Below are 13,268 nucleotides of genomic sequence, written 5' to 3' on the forward strand. Positions count from 1 at the left end.
AAAACATAAAAAAAACCCCAATCATAAATGAAGACAATATTAACTGAAATGAAGACTACATTACAGGTTATCAACAGTAGATCAGGTGAAGCAGAGGATCAAATCAGGAATTTGGAAGATGAATAGGTGGAAAACACTCAATTAAAACAGCAAAAATAGGCCCTGGCCGGTTGGCTCAGCGGTAGAGCGTCGGCCTGGCGTGCGGGAGCCTCGGGTTCGATTCCCGGCCAGGGCACATAGGAGAAGCGCCCATTTGCTTCTCCACCCCCCCTTCCTCTCTGTCTCTCTCTTCCCCTCCCGCAGCTGAGGCTCCGTTGGAGCAAAGATGGCCCGGGCGCTGGGGATGGCTCCTTGGCCTCTGCCCAGGCACTAGAGTGGCTCTGGTCGCGGCACAGCGATGCCCCAGAGGGGAAGAGCATCGCCCCCTGGTGGGCAGAGTGTCGCCCCTGGTGGGCGTGCCGGGTGGATCCTGGTCGGGCGCATGCGGGAGTCTGTCTGACTGTCTCTCCCCATTTCCAGCTTCAGAAAAATACAAAATAAATAAATAAATAAATAAATAAAATAAAATAAAACAGCAAAAAGAAAAAATAAATCCAAAAAAATGAGGATAGTATAAGGAGCCTCTGGGATAACTTTAAGTGTAGCAACATTTGCATCATGGAGGTGCCAGCAGATGAGAGAGAGAGCAAGACATTGAAAATGAACTTGAAAAAATACTGATAGAAAACTTCCCTGACCTGGTGAAGAAAATAGACATAAAATTCCAGGATGTGCAGAGTCCCAAACAAGATGAACCCAAAGAGGCCCACACAAGACACATCATTATTAAAATGCCAAAGGTTAAAGACAAAGAAAGAATAAAAACAGTAAGAGAAAAGCCTACAAGGGAACTCCCGTAAGACTGTCAGCTGATTTCTCAGCAGAAACTTTTCGGGTCAGATGGGATTGGCAAGAAATATTCAAAGTCATGAAAAGTGAGGACCTATGATCAAGATTACTCTACCCAGCAAAGCTATAACTTAGCATCAAAGGACAGATAAAGAGTTTCCCAGACAAGAAAAAGCTAAAGGAGTTTATCACCACCAAATCAGTATTACATTAAATGTTAAAGGGTCTTCTTTAAGAAAAAGAAAAAAAGAAGATAAAAAATATGGACAATAAAATGACAATAATATCTATCAATAATTGAATCTCAAAAATAAACTAAAGGAACAAACAAAACAGAAATAGCCTCATAAATATAGAGAACGTTTTGGTGATTGACAGATGGGAGGGCGTTGGGAGGGACTGGGTGAAAAAAGTGAAGGGCTTAAGAAGTTCAACTTGGTTGTCACAAAATAGTCATGGGAATATAAAGTACAGCATAAGAATATAGTCAATAATATTCTATGTACGGTGTCAGATGGGTCAGAGATTTATCAGGATGATCACTTAGTAAGTTATATTAATATAATGTCTAATCACTTAGGTGTTCACCCGAAACTAATTTAATACTGTATGTCAACTGCAATTGAAAAATAAAAAAATGATTTAAAATTAAATAAAGTAGAAAAACTGCTGTCTTAGCTTCTTTCCCACATTGTAGCACAATTTGAGAAAAAGCAATCTGGTTACTGCCCATTATTTGCTGTATGATCACATTCACAGGATAACTTAGGCAGTTACGCTAAAATTTAATCTGGCTTTAAGAAACTCCAAAACCATGTAAACTACATTTTTATTTGTTTTTTTACTTTACAAAGTACATTTACTTGGATGAAGAAGTAGAGCCCAGAGAATTTAAGCAACTTGTCCAAGGTTGCCTAGCAAGGTGGAAGCTGATTCTAAGCTGGTGGTGTTATTTTTATTTCATTATGGTCGTTGTGTAGGTAGAAATATCTCTTTAGTTATTGCACGTGGGCTGATTTCATTTGGAAGAATCAGAAAAAAATAATTGCTTCAGTTTGTATTTCATAAAACTTTTCTGACCCATTCTGGGAACTGATGACTGTTTATGGGTACCAATTGTTTCAGTAACTATTTTACATTGTTGATATAAAAGAGGCTGGCTAGAGTAATATCCCTCCAGGAACTGTTCGGGTTCGATCCCGGCTCTACCAGTTTTCTGGCTGGACAACCCCCGGCATCTTTCTTAGTTTCTTTGTACCTTGATAGTTATATTTTGTGTCTATACAATGGGGATAATAATTCTATCTCTTTGGGTTGCTGTGAATAACGAACATTATTAAAGTGTTAGAACAGTGCCCAGCACACAGAAAGTAGTATACTGGATATTTGTTTATTTTTGTAGTACTTAGATATTAATGTATATAAGGCTAGAGTACATTAGAGCTTGTCTCAAGAGTTCTCGTCTTGAACATAGTTTGGTAAAAAAAAAAAAAAAAGATTTCCGAACGAAAGCAGCATTTCGTAGTCTGTAGATGCAGTAACTCAAAGTTGTCAATAGATGGCAGTTGTGATACATCGCAACTTCAGCGGCCACAGGTTTCAGACGAGCGTTGTGAACTCGGGCTGCCCCTTCCTCACGAGGGGGTCTTTAACAAAACTGTCATGATCAGCAGATCAGCAACGTTTGCCTGCTGTGGCTGCCCTTGGGCCTCACCCACATGCACCCAATTCTCCTAATGGCGGTCCCACAGAAGCCTGGTGTTTACCTGCCTGCTTCCTATTGTGAATTTGCATATCAGTAGTGCTGTCACAATCCCCTGTTAAAGAAGATTAACCTGTGGTTCTTAAAGTACCCCTCCATCCCCGCCTCAGTACACTTGGGAAACTTGTCAAAGATGTGAATTCCTGGGCCCCTTCTCCAACCTGCTGACCAGGAATCAGTGTTTAACAAGTAGCCCTCTTGATGACTGTGATGTCTGCTAAAGTTTGAGAGCCACTGAGATGAACCAATGTTTAGCATCATATAAATGTAGATGCTGGGTGGGTCCTCAGCGAGTATTTTGCCTAACCTACTCATTGTGTTGAGCAGGAAACAGTCTAGAGCAGTGGTCCCCAACTCCCAGGCCACGGACCCATACCGGTCCGTGGGCCATTTGGTTCTGGTCCGCAGAGAAAGAATAAATAACTTACATTATTTCCGTTTTATTTATATTTAAGTCTGAACGATGTTTTATTTTTAAAAAATGACCAGATTCCCTCTGTTACATCCGTCTAAGACTCCCTCTTGACGCTTGTCTCGGTCACGTGATACATTTATCCGTCCCACCCTAAAGGCCAGTCAGTGAAAATATTTTAACTGGTCCGTGGCCCAAAAAAGGTTGGGGACCACTGGTCTAGAGTTAAACAGCTCACTGAAGACACAGGGTTAGGCTTGTGGCAGAACCAGCCCCGAGACTGCTACATCGTATCCTTCAAGTTTTCTCCACTGTACCCCTGCATACCTTTCTCCCGTCAAAACATAGGCCACTAGGTATACACATCTAGCTTGATCCTTATTCATAAAGAAAAACCCACTTATTTATTTATACAGGTGTTGGTTCATTCGTATCAATAGACACTTCTCTAATGGACATAAAAATGTGTGTGCGGGCCCTGGCCGGTTGGCTCAGCGGTAGAGCGTCGACCTGGCGTGCGGGGGACCTGGGTTCGATTCCCGGCCAGGGCACATAGGAGAAGCGCCCATTTGCTTCTCCACCCTCCCTCCCTCCTTCCTCTCTGTCTCTCTCTTCCCCTCCCGCAGCCAAGGCTCCATTGGAGCAAAGATGGCCCTGGCGCTGGGGATGGCTCCTTGGCCTCTGCCCCAGGCGCTAGAGTGGCTCTGGTTGTGGCAGAGCGATGCCCCAGAGGGGCAGAGCATCGCCCCCTGGTGGGCAGAGCATCGCCCCTGGTGGGCGTGCCGGGTGGATCCTGGTCGGGCGCATGTGGGAGTCTGTCTGACTGTCTCTCCCCGTTTCCAGCTTCAGAAAAATACAAAAAAAAAAAAAATTTGTGTGCGATGCACTGAGTATGATGCATTTTTAGTTGTGTGTGTGTGTGTGTGTGTGTGTGTGTGTGCGCGCGCGCGCGCACGCGCGCTCTGGAAGTGAGGGGAATCAAGTTAAAGTAGTTATGTTCTCAATTCCTAGGAGAGGCATATGTATAGGATCCCCAGGGAAATGGGCAAGTGCACTAAGTCAGGCATAGGGTTTAGGGAAGACAGAAAAGATGAAGAGACTTCGAAGTTAAACTTTCAATGATGGGTAGGAGTTCACCAGGAAAGGACATTTAGAAATATAAAGAAGGATCAGCATGGGACTATGAAACTGTGAGTAATTGCAAGTTTGGTTTGATGAGGGGTAGGGTGTATGTGGAGATGTTATTGTGTTATAAATAATAATAATATTACTAATAATATAGTAATATCTGACACATATTGAATATTAACTATGTGCCAAGCACTGTACTATTTTGCATCTATTATTAGTTGATTTACTCTATCAATAACTTTTAGACTGCTCTTATGCTTATTTCATAAATGACAATTGAAATGCATGTACTGTTTTATTTTCCTTAAAATTAAGTGTTACTGTTTCCATTTCTTAGACAAACACTGAGCTTCGTATTTTGGGGGGAAGAGGAATATGTTTTTAAGACACATAATTTTATTGTAAGCATATTTTCCTTAACTGCATAAAATCAGAAGGATTTTTTTTTTTTACAGAGACAGAGAGTGAGTCAGAGAGAGGGATAGACAGGGACAGAGAGAGATGAGAAGCATCAATCATTAGTTTTTCATTGCATGTTGCAACACCTTAGTTGTTCATTGATTGCTTTCTCATATGTGCCTTGACCGCGGACCTTCAGCAGACCAAGTAACCTGTTGCTGGAGCCAGCGACCTTGAGTCCAAGCTGGTGAGCTCTTTGCTCAAGCCAGATGAGCCTGCGCTCAAGCTGGCGACCTCGGGGTCTCGAACCTGGGTCCTCTGCGTCCCAGTCTGACGCTCCATCCATTGCGCCACTGCCTGGTCAGGCATAAATCAGAAGGATTTTGACATAGTTTCTTTTTGAACTCAAGGAACGAATGTCCAAATATTCATTAGTCTATCAGCAACTGTGGAAGTAGCCATTTCTCACAAAAATAGATGATTGGGTCTGAAAAGTGGCAAAGAAAGCTCCTTTCAATTATTTGGTTCACTGAAGAAAGGAAATTGAGTAATGAATGAATGATCTGGTCTGAAATCATTGGCTTTGTTAAATTTTTTATTTTTATTTTATATGCATTTACTATAAATGTGCTCTTCATGTAAGACTATTAGTCAGTATTAGCATATTTTGTTCTTGCACAGGAGTATTCACAAACAAATTAAAATTCAAATTCTAAAGTTCTGTAGGATTTCAAATACCTAGCCCTTCCTAGGTAAGGTTCCAGAAATTATTGGATTCTTTGGGATACTTTTTAGCAATTTTACTTTTTCCTGAGAAAATAACTTTTCTGTTCCTTAGTTTCCTCATCTGAAAATATTGGTGTTGGATGATATAGTCTAGAAGGCTCCTTTCAGCTCTAACAGTCTGTGAATTTATGATTTAATAACTAAATGGCACAAATAACTTATCTGTGCTGCCTTTGCAGTAAAATTTTAGTGTGTTGTTTCCATAAAAGAAGTTATCAGACCAAATATTTCTCCAAGCATTTTAAAATGTGATGGCTGAAACAGCTCTATAATTTACTTTTTTAGGATCACTAAGACCTTATCCAGTTCAAAGGTGTGATTATATGATATATTCCTGCATGATAGTTTACACAGTTCAGTGGCTAACACTAAAGCCAATTTTAAGCAGATGCCATTAGATATGATTGATGACCAGATTTACATAATGCTCTGCTTTTCTTATTGCTGCAATTATAACCTTGAGTTTTAAGAGCTCATTTTCCAACATTGATCTTTACATTCATGTTTGTAGCTGAGGGCAAACTGCTTTCTCAAGAAAACCTAGTAAACCCAATCCAATTTTCACCTTTTTTTTTTGGTATTTTTCCGAAGTTGGAAACAGGGAGGCAGTCAGACAAACTCCCGCATACGCCCGACCGGGATCCACCCGGCATGCCCACCAGGGGGCAATATTCCACCCATCTTGGGGCATCGCTCTGCCGCAATCAGAGCCATTCTAGCGCCTTAGGCAGAGGACACAGAGCCATCCTCAGCGCCCGAGCCAACTTTGCTCCAATGGAGCCTTGGCTGCGGGAGGGGAAGAGAGAGACAGAGAGGAAGGAAAGGGGGAGGGGTGGAGAAGCAGATGGGCGCTTGTCCTGTGTGCCCTGGCTGGGAATCGAACCCGGGACTCTTGCACGCCAGGCCGACGCTCTACCACTGAGCCAACTGGCCAGGGCCCAATTTTCACCTTTCTTATCTAGAGAACTTGAATAGTATACAGATTACTTTATCTTGAATCAAAGGAAAGGCATTAACTCCTGGAAAGAGAATCTATAAAACATATTATTTAAAAATTTTATGATTGAACACAAAATTTGCATTTTATTTCCCCTAGATAATTTTTGCCTGTCTCATTTGAAATCAATTTTATAGTTGATTAGAATAATTTTTCTATTTACTTATTCTGTAAGCAATGCATGTTTATTCTGGAATTATTACAGAAAAGTATAAATAATGATATAGAAATATCTATAATTCTTCCATCCAGAATTGGCTATTGTTAATATTTCTCTTTTTACTTCTTTCTAGGTAAGCATAAACATTAAGAAATTGGCATTGCCTGACCAGGTGGCCACGCAGTGGATAGAGCATCGGACTGGGACATGTAGGGCCCAGGTTTAAAACCCTGAGTTCACCCGCTTGATTGTGGGCTCATCCAGCTTGAGCATGGGTTCACCAGCTTGAGCATGAGGTTATTGGATTGAGCAATGGATCATATATATGACCCCATGGTTGCTGGCTTGAGCCAAAGGTTGCTGGCTTGAAGCCCAAGGTCACTGGCTTGAGCAAGGGGTCACTTGCTCTGCTATAGTCCCCCCAGTTCAAGGCACATATGAGAAAGCAATCAGTGAACAACTAAGGAGACTAAGGAGCTGCAACGAAGAATTGGTGCTTTTCATCTCTCTCCCTTCCTGTCTGTCTGACCCTATCTGTTCCTCTCTCTGTCTCTGTCAAAAAAAATTAGCATCAAGTTATACATTATATTTTGAAGTTTATTATTATTATTATTACTATTAAGTGAGAGGTGGGGAGGCAGACTTCCTCACGTGTCCCAACCAAGATCCACACAGCAAGCTCCCTACCAGGCTATGCTTTGCTCATCTGGGGCTGCTGCTCTGTTGCTTGGCAATAGAGCTATTTTAGCACCTGAGGTGAGGCCATGGAGCCATCCTCAGTGCCCAGGGCCAATTTGGTTGAACCACTTAAGCCATGATGCAGGAGAGGAAGAGAAAGACAGAGAGATAAGGGGAGGGGGAGATGTGGAGAAGCAAATAGTTGCCTCTACTTTATGCCCTAACAGGGTATCCAATCAAGGATTTCCACACGCTCTACCAAGTCAACCGGCCAGGGCCCTGAAGTCTTTTAAAAATTAACATATTGTTAGCTTATATATACAAATTATAACCTTTACTTTCAAAAATAACATGTTATTATTGTACAAAAGTTTACAAAACTTTTGTTTCCACTATTTTGTAATTTTCAGAGCCATTTTAATATATGTCTCCTTTTTGTTTGTTTTCATTTCTCCTTTTTGCAGAAAAGATTTAAGGTAATTTCAGCCCACTTTCCTCCAAGTGGGTATAATATATAGAGGAAAGGAAACCTCTGAAATTCATACCATATATATATATACATATATATAAACATATATATATATAAAATGAGACCTTTGCTTTATAAACATTAGGTAAGTTTTAACATACTGAGGAATGATGTTTTAAAGAATTCTATTGTAACATAAAAGAACCCTTTAGAAAGTGAAAAGTAACTCCTCCTTCATATAGTATTGTTCATGACCATGTTCATTCTTATAGGGTAGAAAGTTGGTCTTATTGTCTAATATTCCTTCAGTGTCTAGAACTGGTGGTCCATTGTATTTTCTAGGTGAACACTTATGGAGTTGAAATGAATGAAATGGAACAATTCCAAATATTCTATTACTGTTGTAATAGGTTGCATTGTGATTTCAAATAACATTGATGTAAAAGGCAATAATGGTTAAAAGCTTCTGTTCGGCTCCTTGTTGCTAAGTCCTTAAATGAGATAACTTAGTCTACCTCTTAGCATAATACTTGAGTACAAATAGTAAATGCTAAATAGATGTTAGCTTTCAGTGATGTGGGCTATTTGTTACTACTTTTTTTTCTCCTTAAACAAAACCATTTTTCTTGATGATATTTCATTTAGATTTTCCAAAATAGAAATAAACTACTTTTTTTTAGGAATAATATATAAAGTGTTTATATAGTTGATGGAGAAATAAAATTTACTATATTTTGTAATAAATTGATATATAATTATTATTTGACATAGCCTATATCTCCTAATAGTCTAATGTCTCAGTCATTCATAATGTTTAACGGGAACATATTTTAAAATGAAGTGTGCTACCCAGCCATAAATATAATTTATAGTTTTTTTCCATGGTGCTTTTCCTCTAAGCCTTTCAAGCATTCAGTAAGTATTATATAATATGAATCCTTTTAATAAATGAGAAATTTGAAGCGTTGACTAATGAAGTCTGACATTTCCCCTACATGTGGAAGATGTGTGAAAATGATCAAATCATTACTGCTAATTTACATGGCTCTACGTTTGACAGTCATTGGAAATTTGTATCAGCCACATCAAGACAAGTCTTGTACTATGAAAACCAAACTGTGGCCTCTGAACAATGGAATTGTCCAGCTCAGTGCTGTTCAATAGAAACAATATGAGCCACATGTATGACTTCATAGTTTCTAGTAGCCACATTTAAAAAGTTAAAAGAAACAGGTGAGGTTAATTTTAATAATATATTTTATTTAACTCAAGATATCTAAAGTAGTATCATGTTAATGTACAAACAACATAAAAAGTATTAATGAGATATTTTACATTTTTTCATTCAAAGTCTCAGATCCTGCATGGATTTTACACTCATAATACATCTCAGTTGCAGCTAGTCACACACAGTTCCAGGGCTCAATCACCACGTTTGACTCATGGCTACCATATTGGACAGCACAGCTCTAGTCCACTCCACTACAAAGGCACCAGAGGGCAGCAGTGTGGTAAGAAAAAAAGATAAAGACTAACTTGGAATTGTAAGTGTATGATGTCCCTGGCTGTGACATTTGATATTGCTATGGCTATGAATAACTGATTTAGTTTCTCTGGGTCTCAAATTCCTACTCTCTATAATGGAGCTTGTTAATAACTGCCATACTCCTAGAAGAGGTTCTGGGAAAGTTTAAATAAGATATTACCTGTGAAAGTGCTCTGTTAGATCACAAAACATCGTACACATGTAAGGCATTATTACCCCTTTTATTGCATATTTGTTCTCATGACTTGCCTAAGGCCACATTCCAAGTTGGTAGGAGAATTAAGAACCGAATCAGGGGTTTCTGACTCCCAACCATCTGCTTCAACTAAAGGCTGTTCATACCAAGCTGGCTTAAAAAACAAAAACAAATCAACCCTCTCCCCCAAAACAAAATACAACCTCTCTCCCCAAACCCGAATCCATTTTATTTTTTAAAAAATGAGGAAGGAAGAGAATGGCAGTAAGAAGTAAATTACATATTGAATGGTTAGGGTCTTCTTGGCCACTGTCATAATGCTCTGCAGGAAAATTATACATACTGGCTATTTATATATCTATATATCAGAATTATAACTATTAAGGATTGAAGTTTATTGCTGTCATATAACATAAAACCTTATGTTCTTCAAAGTTTCAAAATACTTCTAAAGTAAACTGCAGTTTCCCCACTCTATCTCCAAAATATGATACAACCATAAGAAAACCCCTCCATAGCGGGTTTGGTTAACAAAACAGGTATGAATCAATTCAACAGATTGTCCATGGATTATTTCTGGTTACAAATGTAGTTCATTAATTCCCATGGGTAAGACACCACTTCTCTAGTGTGAACCCAAAGACACATTAATCTCTGAACAGAAAGTGAGAATAATTCAGTTCAATCCGTATTTATTTGTGCTTACTGTGTATAAGGCACATTAAATGTTTTAATCATATTTATTCCTATAAAAGTTGTCACTTAGAGATATGTTATTTAACTTAAGGAATATATAGACTATGCCTACCAAAATGTATATGGCATATTTAGGAATCCATATTTTCAGAAAGTAAAAGGATTAGAAATGAAATTCTAGATTATACTAAAATGTCACATTCTTTACTTTTGAAGGACACACAGAGGATGAGTTATCATAATCTATTTCCATTTTCCCTAATTGTAATTCTATCATGGTTTTCATATTTAAATTTTTGGGCCATTTCCTACATTTATTTCAAATGAATTTCTTCATCGAGTTTTATACTATGTGAAATTAAGCATAAGCGAGTTTTATTTTCACTGACAAGAAGACTATACATTAAAAAAGTTCTTCATTTTCAGTCAATATTCTTTCCTAAAAATGACTATCAACTTGTTATATTTATTAGAAAACTATCATATATATGATTTGGGCCTGCCTGAATTGACCATGTTGAATAAATGCAATTTTTATTTTAATTGCTGTTGATCATTGAGTGAAATAGTGTATTGAGTAACCTTTCTATTTTACTGCTTTTGCACCCCTGTTCAAAAACAAGGCTTAATTTTTTTGAAGTTCAATAAATGTATTTTTTGATATTTTCACCATAACTTTATAGGTAATTTCTCTTCTCTGCCCTATAATAACCAACCATGTTCTACATTTTTATGATTTAGTTTAACATTGTTATTGTAATTTTTTACTGGGTGAGCCCATCAATGGCAGCAAGATTTTGTTACAAAAAAATGCAGCAGCTGAGCCTGCCATTGGTTGCAAGAATTATAAAGTTTCCCTGGATTGAGTTCAGAGCCTTACCCTGACATTATAACTGTAACCAGAGTCATGACTCTTTCATCACCTTCTCCAAAATATGTGATAGGTTTGAGTCTTACAACCAGTTGTTTAAATGAGCATGTATTTTTTTATTCAATGGTTTTGCATTATAAACAATTCACTTGTTTAACATCTGGCCTTGATGAAATCCAGCCAAAATAATTAGTGGTACCTACAGTAAAAATGTGATACTTTAGAAGATTGATGAACATCCTTGAATTTCTCCAGGAACTCAGAACGGATTTATTCTGAACTGGATTATGGTCACATGGCCTTAAGTGTAGGGCTTCACTTTCTTGTTCAAAGGCACCTCCAGCAAGTACATGGAAATCTGAAGAACCTTAATTATTCATTCTTTAAATTACTGAAGAAGATGAAGTAGACTCTAAAAAGTCACTGTACTATAAAATATTAGGAAATATTGTGTGTCCAAAAGGCACTCTTAAAACCAGGCGATAGTAACAGGCACACGACGGCTGCGGGTACTATGAGATAAGATAATGTCCACCCATCAGAAATGGATGATATTTTTTTCTCATCAAAGTTAAAAAGTTAATGATGTACTTCATATAATATATTTTAATTGCTTCTACTGATATATCAAGGGATAAAAGAGATTCTGGTATACTGTTATTATTTTTCATTGTCAATATATGCAATATCATATGTGGATCAAGCCATTCAATATCATGCTCTGTTTCATATTTCCTAGATTGTCTCTAGGAAAATTTAGTACATGCCACTTCGATCATCTGAAAAGAATCATTTCCTCATTACATCTCATAACTTAAAGCAATAAAATACCAGCCAGGAAAAAAAAAAAAACAACCTGACCCAATTAAGAGAAATTAGATAATGGTAGAAAAACACGTATAGATATGAAAGGGAGATGATAAGATTATTTTAATTCTCCCATTTGCACTGGAATTATTTATTTTACAAATCTCCAGATCTTTTATTACTTAAAACCCTCTGCTGAATCGTGAAAAGCAGCTGAAGTTAGCAATTTTCCTCTGCAAAACCTAGCTGCTAGCATCTGGTGAACACTTGGGTAACCTAGTCAGGGCCTATGGAAATGATTATTTTAAGACTCTATTCAACATGCCCGGACTTAAAAAAAAAAACAAAACACAACAGCTAGAATCACACTCTGCACATGTATCTTACTGTTGGGGATATAAAACCCTGGCATTAGTGGCAATGGCCTCAAGGCTTCTGCAGCAGTGGGGCTGGCGATAGGCGACAGGACAGGCAGGGAGACCGGTTACCCCGGTGTCTGCCAACAGTCCCTCAGCGCCCCGCCCCGCCCTGCCCCGCCCCGCGGTGACTTCTGCGGCCACTTCCCTTGTGGACCACTGGTGGCCAGGCCACTGCGCTGCTGCTGTCCATCGCTTCTCGCACTTACATTTAGACGTGGCTGCCTGCAGAATCAGGACCAGTGTCCTCGCTTGTGCCTTCTTGTGGCAGCCTGGGGCTGGTTTCTGTCTCTTCACCGGATGCTGCTGTGCTTCCAGAACAGCGTCTGAAGTAGAAAAAAGGAGGATACTTTGACTCTGTTATTTTCAACCAGTGTGTCCTCCAGAATTTTTAAAACATACAATACCTGACTATTTAAACGGGGACACCGATCTCTTTTCCCTTAGATGGTCAAGTAAGAAAAAAATGACAACAGTTAACATTACAATAGCCGTCCTGTATGAGTGAATCAAAATTATATCTATTTGTTTTGTTGGATCGGCAAAAATATATTTCTTTGGTGTGTCACAGAATTTTGGTAATTAGTTTATGTGAGCCATGAGATGAAAAAGGTTGAAAATTGCTGCTTTTACTCAATTGGAAGGACAACAAGAAGCTGAATTATCAAAGTGTATTGTTTTTGGATCATAGGAGAAATTACATAATAGGAATGTATAAATACACACTTCAATAAAAAATGCTAACATTCGCCAAAACTTAAATGCACATTTAGAAGATATTAGAGATCTTTTTGTGTTAATAAGGAAAGAGAATACTTTTGTGTATTTCTATACATGCAAATGCATACTTATTTATTTTTACACATATACTATATATAGTTTCTGTCCAAATAAACAATTTATTATATAACTTTATTGCCTTTCATGGTTATATTATGTGTTAAGTTCTCACTAAAATAGTTCCCATTGATACAGATTTAAGATAATTTAGAAAGGATTTGGGCAGTTGCTACAAAAGCAGTGAATTCATGAGGAAGTTATACCTAAGGGGGAA

The 13,268-nt window shown here is 38.3% G+C and overlaps 1 protein-coding gene across 2 annotated transcripts in view; it reads right to left on the bottom strand.

The window, feature by feature from the left end:
* COL8A1 (collagen type VIII alpha 1 chain) overlaps positions 1-13,268 on the bottom strand; it is a 172,196-nt gene that overhangs the window by 52,567 nt on the left and 106,361 nt on the right. For both annotated transcript variants that reach the window (XM_066347306.1, XM_066347305.1), the window contains exon 2: positions 12,424-12,540. The gene's annotated coding sequence lies outside the window, so the exon portion shown is untranslated. The remainder of the gene's footprint in view (positions 1-12,423; positions 12,541-13,268) is intronic.

The sequence above is a fragment of the Saccopteryx leptura genome, chromosome 8 (genome assembly GCF_036850995.1).
Source record: "Saccopteryx leptura isolate mSacLep1 chromosome 8, mSacLep1_pri_phased_curated, whole genome shotgun sequence".
NCBI lineage: Eukaryota > Metazoa > Chordata > Mammalia > Chiroptera > Emballonuridae > Saccopteryx > Saccopteryx leptura.